General features: G+C 35.8%; 2 long non-coding RNA genes across 3 annotated transcripts; one reads left to right on the top strand and one right to left on the bottom strand.

The window, feature by feature from the left end:
• Positions 1–1827: 1827 nt before the first annotated feature.
• LOC113466244 lies at positions 1828–3247 on the top strand. Of its 2 annotated transcripts, none has more exons than XR_003390697.1 (2): positions 1828–2199; positions 2843–3247. It is a non-coding gene; the product is annotated as an uncharacterized LOC113466244 (long non-coding RNA). The 2 variants fall into 2 exon arrangements; XR_003390696.1 differs by lacking the exon at positions 2843–3247 and adding an exon at positions 2291–2719.
• Positions 3248–7432: 4185 nt separating this feature from the next.
• LOC113466243 lies at positions 7433–7685 on the bottom strand. The gene is made up of 2 exons (XR_003390695.1): positions 7557–7685; positions 7433–7475 (listed from the first exon to the last, which is right to left on the bottom strand). It is a non-coding gene; the product is annotated as an uncharacterized LOC113466243 (long non-coding RNA).
• Between the last annotated feature and the right edge of the window lie 862 nt (positions 7686–8547).

Raw genomic sequence — 8547 nt, 5'->3', positions numbered from 1 at the left:
ACATTTTTCTCTGTGGTCTGTGGGAAATGATGTTTTCTTCTTTTTTCTCTGTGCACGCTGCCAGGATACTGAGCTGTTACCACAGCCTACTCCGGAAGCCTACAACTTCATGTGAAGTCATGGTCAGGTTTGCTAACTGGTGATGGAGAGAAGTGAGGTTTGTTCAACTGTGTCGTTAGTGAAGAACCTAAAGGTTTACAACTTCAATTTGTACCATAAAAAATAAAAAGTCACCAAGTGAAGGCCATTTTTCCGAGCGTTTTAAAAATAGGACGCTATGCACTAATGGGTTAAAGAAATAGTAAATAATATGCTCGGTTTTACTCGTAATTGTACCATAAAGCTTGTGTAAAAGTATACATTTTTGATACGTACTCGTATTTCCTACTTATGGGGATGTACTGCAACCCGTATTGAGAAGCGCGGCAGCGCTCCGCCCCTCAAGTCGGTCAAAATATAAGGATCTATTATACGAGTATTACCTATGAAAAGGTAAAACGAGCAACATTTTTCAATCAATCATTTGTTATTTTTCAAAATTTAATTTATTTTAAATGGAAAATTGTGCTTTTCCTTCCTTAATTTTTTCTTAAATTGTAATTACCTTTTCCGTAAAAGAAGCGGTATGCAAATTTTATTTGAATGGCCAATAAGCAGACTGTACTGCCCTTTTATTTTGGAAATTTCAGTTTTTTAAACATTATTGGAAAAAGCACGTCACAATTCTGTCATCACTTGCTAGATATCTTCTCACTAATGCTGCTTTCATACAGCAAGGAATTCAATTTGGACTATCCTTTGTCCAAATCCAAACTTAATTTCAGTTTTTTAAACATTATTGGAAAAAGCACGTCACAATTCTGTCATCACTTGCTAGATATCTTCTCACTAATGGCGCTTTCAATCAATCAAATGAATCAAATCAAATGAATACAAATCAATCAATACACATTTGAACAAACTTCTACGCACGTAAGGACCGAACCAAAGTTTTTATTGCTTAAAATATTTTATACAATTTTTCACTATTCTAATATTATTCATTCGTACTTATTCAACGTACCATCTAAGTATTTTATATGCTATTTTCAACCTAATTAAGCTTTTCTAAGTGTACCCTAGAAGTTAGACAATTTTCTAATGTTGCAAATTTTGAAACTTCCTTGTTTTGGATATTGAAGTCAAATAACCTCTTGTTACCCTTTCCTTTAAAGAAGAAAAAAATCTCCATTTCACTGGAAATTTATTTTCTTGCCTCTGATTCGTATTATTATCATTAATAAGATTATTAAGTAGTTATTATAACAGTCCTCATGTACAGGTCCAAACTTTCAATTTCGAAGTCCTTAGAATGACGGTCTGCTCCTTAGCCATTCATCATTGAACTTTCTTTATAACCAATTATACCCCAACAACCCAACCCACATTTGGGATCACATCCCTTCACTGGAAATCCAGGTACTCTATATAATTTATTTCACTATATGCTACAATGCTACATGTCTATCTCAGTATTGATTCTAGAAAATAGGCAAGTCCATTATCCAAGGTTGTTTTTACATTGTAAATTGCGCATTTTATAATAGACTCTTGGGTGGCGGGTAACCACTAGGCGAGGTAAACTCCGGAGGCGTTCTCTACCACCTTATTTTTTTATGTGCTCTATTTATTTATTTCTTCTTCTTTTTCTAAATGAATGAGGCAATGAGGCTAAAATGCCTTGCCTCTACTAGAATTGAACCCACGCCTTCCAGCTTAACGCCTTGACCACTACACCACCTAGGTGGGATTTTATGAAATGCCCTTATGATGGCGGGTAACCACTAGGCGAGGTAAACTCCGGAGGCGTTCTCTACCACCTTATTTTTTTATGTGCTCTATTTATTTATTTCTTCTTCTAAATGAATGAGGCTAAAATGCCTTGCCTCTACTAGAATTGAACTCACGCCCTCCAGCTTAACGCCTTGACCACTTCACCACTTAGGTGGGATTTTATGAAATGTCCTTGTGAAATGGACACTTCCTGAAGTACTTCGTAATAATGCCTATGTACCGATATTTAATTTACCATTAGTCGAATCTGTTGTAAGATATGTAGGTAGTTCACCCTTATCTTTGTCTTCTAAGTTACATTTACATCTGTATTCCTACTTAAGTGACCAAATATTATTTATTTCTCATTAATATGTAATCTATTAGGTTTTAGGTACATGCTAAGTTACATTTACATCTGTATTCCTACTTAAGTGACCAAATATTATTTATTTCTCATTAATATGTAATCTACTAGGTTTTAGGTACATAATTATTTGTAAATAATAATTATCATGTATGTGAGTTGGGTTGTTTTGTATTTAGTCATTGCAGCAACAACCGAGGTATAACAATTTGATGAACTGACTGGAAAATACGAATTGCAAAACGAGACGTTTTTCTTCATGGCGGCCAATTTCCGCCTAAAAATTAGGAGCCTCTTTGAATTTTCTATGATTCAAGTGGTATTAATCCCGCTAATGGCATGGCCGTTGAACAAATTTTGATATTTCCCTAATTAACGAGACTTTACCGGAACCACTGACAATAAGGGACTCTTTGGTCCTATGTGGGCTGTCTAAATAAAGTATTTGATTTTGAAAAGAGTTTACAGCTCAAGGAAAAAACATTCTGTGTGGGACACAGAAGTTAAGCTACGTCAAGCATGGTTTTTTTCTCGCAAAAAGTCTAAGTTACATTTACATCTGTATTCCTACTTAAGTGACCAAATATTATTTATTTCTCATTAATATGTAATCTACTAGGTTTTAGGTACCTACCTACATACATATACATATACTCCTAGTAGGTTTTAGGTACATAATTATTTGTAAATAATAATTATCATGTATGTGAGTTGGGTTGTTTTGTATTTAGTCATTGCAGCAACAACCGAGATAACAATTTGATGAACTGACTGGGGAATACGAATTGCAAAACGAGAGGTTTTTCTTCATGGCGGCCAATTTCCACCTAAAAATTAGGAGCCTCTTTGAATTTTCTATGATTCAAGTGGTATTAGTCCTGCTTATGACATGGCCGTTGAACAAATTTCGATAATATTTCCCTTATTAACGAGACTTTACTGGAACCGCTGACAATAAGGGACTCTTTGGTGCTATGTGGGCTGTCTAAATAAAGTATTTGATTTTGAAAAGAGTTTACAGCTCAAGGAAGAACCATTCTGTGTAGGACACAGAAGTTAAGCTACGTCATTCAAGTGGTATTAGTCCTGCTTATGACATGGCCGTTGAACAAATTTCGATATTTCCCTTATTAACGAGACTTTACTGGAACCGCTGACAATAAGGGACTCTTTGGTCCTATGTGGGCTGTCTAAAATAAAGTATTTGATTTTGAAAAGAGTTTACAGCTCAAGGAAAAAACATTCTGTGTAGGACACAGAAGTTAAGCTACGTCGTGAAAAGAGTTTACAGCTCAAGGAAAAAACATTCTGTGTAGGACACAGAAGTTAAGCTACGTCGAGCATGGTTTTTATCTCGCAAAAAAGATCGAAACACTTATCTACCGACTTCCTTGAGACCCTTTCCAGTCAGTTCGTCAAATGTATGCTATCTCTCATTCGCAAAAAGATCGAAACACTCATCTACCGACTTCCTTGAGACCCTTTCCAGTCAGTTCGTCAAATGTATGCTATCTCTCATATGTTGTATGTAAGTTTACGTGTATGTGATATTTCCTATTTGATGTGTAGAACACTTCTTATAACTAAATATTTTATTTTATAATAAAGTTTATCTTATCTTTAGCGTGTTTCGATGTAAATTCCGACGTGTATTTTTTATTTGTCCTCTCCTCAATTGACATCACAATGAGTTTATTGTTCAATTTTATTGAAAAATAAATATTGAAACAGGTGAAAATATCAACATTGAATTGCTTGCTGAGGCAATTGAGATGTGTAGAACACTTCTTATAACTAAATATTTTATTTTATAATAAAGTTTATCTTATCTTTAGCGTGTTTCGATGTAAATTCTGACGGGTGTTTTTTATTTGTCCTCTCCTCAATTGGCATCACAATGAGTTTATTGTTCAATTTTATTGAAAAATAAATATTGAAACAGGTGAAAATATCAATATTGAATTGCTTGCTGAGGCAATTGGGTCAATTTTGGAAAAGTACTGGAATTGGTGAATGCCATGAAAAATTAGTGGGTACATTTTGGTTCCATAGCCAGAGGATGTTCTCCGGCTTCAAATCACGATGGGCGATACCTGGAACAGAGAAGAGGAGAGGGATGGGTCAGTATACGCTTGTGTCGCACGTGACTCAAATAAATGATCTTTACGTGTATAGTTTTCTTAGGTCCAGCTGGTCCGGATGAACACAGAGGATGTTCTCCGGCTTCAAATCACGATGGGCGATACCTGGAACAGAGAAGAGGAGAGGGATGGGTAAGTATACGCTTGTGTCGCTCGTGACTCAAATAAAAGATCTCGTGTATAGTTTTCTTAGGTAGCGTCGCGCGTCGATTTATTTATCTTAAAAACACCTTTAAAAGTACGAGTACAGGGAACGGGGAAAAATTACTAGAATCTGGATCCAAGAACATACTTTCCAGGGAGATAACTGGAAGCGAAAAAGAAAGATAGTATACTTAAGGAAGGAATGATAAATGACGATAGAATGATAACAGAATAGAAACGAAGGGAAAAATTACTAGAATCTGGATCCAAGAACATACTTTCCAGGGAGTAAAGTGCATAATAAAGATAACTGGAAGCGAAAAAGAAAGATAGTATACTTAAGGAAGAAATGATAAATGACGATAGAATGATAACAGAATAGAAACGAACGAATAAATAAAGCTCTGTCAAATCAAATCAGACACGAGGAAAATTTTTCACTCTCGAGAGACAAGAATGGGAACTAACATGTGAAAATATATCACATGAGAAAAAGAAAATGATACCTAGGTGAAGAGCTTCCATATACACACGCGCTCACCTTTTTTCTTAGAAATTCTTTCTAGGGATAAATCATCGCAAAATAATAAAATAATACGTTCTTAGAATGAGAGGACCATCTCTAACGAATGTGAAAATATATCACATGAGAAAAAGAAAATGATACCTAGGTGAAGAGCTTCCATATACACACGCGCTCACCTTTTTTCTTAGAAATCCTTTCTAGGGATAAATCATCTCAAAATAATAAAATAATACGTTCTTAGAATGAGAGGACCATCTCTAACGAATAGGTATATCAGATAAAGGAAGCAGTATTCTAAGAAGAGAAATGGTAAGTAAATAATATATCGTCTGGTGAATTGGGGATGAATTGAATTTATTTGAAGATGGAACACACGAATAAATTACCGGTTAGAGTGTTAGACAACTATTTGGAGATGGAAAATGGATTTAGATTTTAGATGCTTTTTCTATGGCACTATTTCAAAACAAGAGAGCAATATTGTAAAAGCTTTATATGTTAGAGTGCCGTTGGATAGTTAGAGCATGTTGTGTGTTCCATACAATTCGTAGGTACATCCTTCATTGGGCGGCTGATACAGAAATTCAAACTCCTCCGAATTTAACGTAATTTCAAGTACCCGAAAAAAGGGAAGGTATTATGCAATTTGTTATACAATTCGTAGGTACATCCTTCATTGGGCGGCTGATACAGAAATTCAAACTCCTCCGAATTTAACGTAATTTCAAGTACCCGAAAAAGGGAAGGTATTATGCAATCATTTCTTTAATAGTAGGTACCTACTGTAAAATCTGTGCAAAAATATGTTTGTATTCTCTTGTGTACACATGTGTTAAATCTGGAACAATCCGTAATGTTATTTGCTACACATTTACACACATTAAGATAGTATTGTTATTCATTTCTTTAATAGTAGGTACCTACTGTAAAATCTGTGCAAAAATATGTTTGTATTCTCTTGTGTACACATGTGTTAAATCTGGAACCATCCGTAATGTTATTTGCTACACATTTACACACATTAAGATAGTATTGTTAATGTAGTAATTCCATACTTCACATCACATGGTACTTGAGTGTATTCTTATCTTGTCCCCTTATCACTTTTTCTTATCAGCTCGTTATTTTTATTGTTGTTTACTTATTTAACATTTTTTTCGGTAGTCAAGAGCGTTTACAGGCTAGAACTTTGGGAGACTTTGAAAGCGTTTACAGAGGACTGTACTGGTTAGGACTGCCAGGGACTACTAGGAAGATAATGATACATAGGTATTGTATAGGTATTGAACTAAAAAGCTGATGGAACGCGGCGGAAAATGCGGAAATTTTCACATCATTTTCGAATGATTTGGAAGACTTTAAACTTGGTTTTAACCAATCAGCTTGCTCAATTCAGTTGTTTAACTTGTGTTTCTGCCCAGTGGTCTCGGCCATTAGTAGGTCGAGTCCCTATTTTTGATCTTTAGATTGGTCTATATATAGGTCTGTCCCTTTCTTCTCACTGACCCTTCAACTCTCCTGGTTAAAGCTCTCTCTCCCTTCCCTTCCTTTTCTCGCCTCTCTGAAGACTTTAAACTTGGTTTTAACCAATCAGCTTGCTCAATTCAGTCTTAGTGTTTCTACCCAGTGGTCTCGGCCATTAGTAGGTCGAATCCCTATTGTTGATCTTTAGATTGGTCTCTATATGGGTCTGTCCCTTTTTTCTCACTACCCCTTCAACTCTCCTGGTTAAAGCTCTCTCTCCCTCCCCTTTCTTTTCTCGCTCTCTCTCCCTCCCTTCCTCCCTCTCTTTCCCCTTTTTCATAATGAAGCCCTTTCAGCATACTCATGAGGTGTGCACATGATTCATACTTGAAGACAATCAGCAATTATTCATGAATCACGACTTTTTGTCATGACATCATTTCAATGCTTCAATAACCCTTTCCAATCAAGATATGTCCCTCTTCCTGCTCTGTAAACCTTTAACAACAGGAAAAATGAAGAAGATGAAGCCCTTTCAGCATACTCATGAGGTGTGCACATGATTCATACTTGAAGACAATCAGCAATTCATGAATCACGACTTTTTGTCATGCTTCAATAACCCTTTCCAATTAAGATGTGTCCCTCTTCCTGCTCTGTAAACCTTTAACAACAGGAAAAATGAAAAAGGTGAAGCCCTTTCAGCATACTCATGAGGTGTGCACATGATTCATACTTGAAGACAATCAGCAATTCATGAATCACGACTTTTTGTCATGACATCATTTCAATGCTTCAATAACCCTTTCCAATCAAGATATGTCCCTTTTCCTGCTCTGTAAACATTTGACAACAGGAAAAATGAAGAAGAAATACCCTTAGCCTTGGGGTTTAACAGTCTGTTACTGTTCCGAGGTTAAATTTAGGGTTGACCCAGCTTCTGTGGTAGGGTCAACATTTGCAGCCCTGGAGAGAATATGTATGATTGTGACTTTGCAAATCCAATACACATCACGAATACCTATCACTTAGAATTACAGTGGTTCCTAAACCTAGGAGATAAACCTGAGGTAGATTCAAATCCAATACACATCACGAATACCTATCACTTAGAATTACAGTGGTTCCTAACCTAGGAGATAAACCTGAGGTAGATCGGCGATTTAAATGCCCCGCTATTTAGCCACACTGGAATACAAGGGGATATTTGCTCAGCCCTGGTTCTGGAGTGATATGACAAATCCAATACACATCACGAATACCTATCACTTAGAATTACAGTGGTTCCTAACCTAGGAGATAAACCTGAGGTAGATCGGCGATTTGAATGCCCCGCTATTTAGCCACACTGGAATACAAGGGGATATTTGCTCAGCCCTGGTTCTGGAGTGATATGTATTCGAGTTTGATAACCACTAACGCAGAAGTACTATGTTACTTTGTCGCTTTGCTATATGGCACGTAGTGAACACCGTATCAGATATTTGCCAATCAAAAGCTACATATTCGACTGCGAATTATACATGAAGGTTTGTACCAATGAAATCACACGATATATTGTTTCAGTCATTCAAGTACAAACATACCGTAGAGAGGTACCTGTTGTTTTTGCAAATATCAAATAAGTCGCGTGAGTTCAAGGCGAGAAATAGAACATGTCTCATTGACAGACAAATGAGACAATGCGGGTAGCGGGACTTTTCGCGTGTGTCGGTATTGATCTGTCTACTTATTCATATCTATTTATGTGAAATATTTGATATGGTTTTCATTACAAAATGATCTGAAGATTTTGGCACTCAAAAAGTCGGGAGTTTTTATTTCAGAATAGAATTTGACTTCAACAGACATCGTTTTTTACTGAGACTTATATAAGTCGGGGATTGCATGATTGCATCTGATCTAACAATACCTGTACGGACGGGATGACTGGAAATAATGTCATTTAATATTATTTAGCTGCTGATTTTTTTTTTATTTAATTCTAATATAGGTATTGATTCAAAAATAAAAACCTAGCTTGAGCTTTGATTGAGTGTTTATGATTTTTTTTTTATTTAATTCTAATATAGGTATTGATTCAAAAATAAAAA

The sequence above is a fragment of the Diaphorina citri genome, unplaced genomic scaffold, assembly GCF_000475195.1.
Source record: "Diaphorina citri unplaced genomic scaffold, Diaci psyllid genome assembly version 1.1 scaffold233, whole genome shotgun sequence".
Lineage (NCBI taxonomy): Eukaryota > Metazoa > Arthropoda > Insecta > Hemiptera > Psyllidae > Diaphorina > Diaphorina citri.
The sequence above is the reverse complement of the archived record's forward strand: the minus strand, read 5'-3'. Positions and strand labels throughout refer to the sequence as shown.